This window comes from Notamacropus eugenii, chromosome 6, assembly GCF_028372415.1.
Source record: "Notamacropus eugenii isolate mMacEug1 chromosome 6, mMacEug1.pri_v2, whole genome shotgun sequence".
Lineage (NCBI taxonomy): Eukaryota > Metazoa > Chordata > Mammalia > Diprotodontia > Macropodidae > Notamacropus > Notamacropus eugenii.
Window position 1 is genome coordinate 69,596,936 of NC_092877.1, and position 1,301 is coordinate 69,598,236.

Sequence of the window (1,301 nt, forward strand, 5' to 3'; positions counted from 1 at the left end):
GTTAAAAGTCAAGAAATAGAATGGAAAAAATGAGTAAATAACAACAAAAATTTCTGACCACAAGGAGTAACTATGGTGACAAGGAAGATGAAAACAAAATAAAAAATATAACAAAATCAAAGAAGATAACCAAGTCAAAGTTCCAACATTGAAAGTTTCAAATAAAATTGTGAATTGGTCTCAGGCTATGGAAGAATAAAAAAGGATTTTGAAAATCAAGTAAGAGAGTTAGAGGAAAATTTGAAAATAGAAATGAGAAGAATGCAAGAAAATCAAGAAAAATCCCAGAAATATTATAGCTAAATTCTAGAGCTCCAATGTCAAAGAGAAAATATTTCCAGCAGCCAGAAAGAAAATTTAAATAACATAAATTCACCATCAGGATCACAAAGCTCTAGCAGCCACCACGTTAAAGGAACAGAGGGCTTGGAATAGGACATTTCAGAAGACAAAGAAGCTAGGATTACAACCAAGAATAACCAACAGAAAAAAAAACTGAGCAAAATTCTTCAGGGAAAATGGATATTTAATGAAATAGAGGACTTTTGAGCATTACTGATGAAAAAACCAGAAATGAACAGAAAATTTGCCTTTCAAATATAAGATTCAAGAGAGCATATAAAGATCAATGCAAAGAGAAATAATACGGGATTTAATAAGACTAAACTGTTTACATTCCTTCATGGAAAGATGATAGATATAACTGCTAAGAACTTTATCAATGTTAGGTTAGCAAGAAGAACTCTCCATAGACAGAGAGTTTAGGAATGAGCATATTATGTTTGGATAATCTCCAAAAACAATGGATGAATAAGCAAGAGGAATGCACTGGGAAAAGGGAGAAGGGAGAACAAGAATGGGGAAAATTATCATACACAAAAGACACACAAGGAAGAGATTTTAATAATAACAAAATTCATCTGGAAGAACAAAAGGTCAAGAATATTAAGGGAATCAAAGAAAACAATGTGAAGGAAGGCAGCTGAGCAGCAACAGATTCAAACTTTGTTACCAAGTGATGATAATTAAAAGAATCTGTCACTGACTAACAAATACAGTGGGAAATCAGGGAAATAGATTAAGTATAAGGTGTGTGTTTGTCCTTCGTTACCAAAGAAGACCATGCTATCAGAGAAATAATGACGTGACTTGCACTTTTGAGTGAGGGAGGGCTGTGCATGTCATCTGAATCCAGCGACCACATATTCATCAGGATGACTGGAGATGATCCAGGATGAAGCAACTGGGGTTAAGTGACTTGCCCAAGGTCACACTGCTAGTAAGTGTCAAGTGTCTGAGAT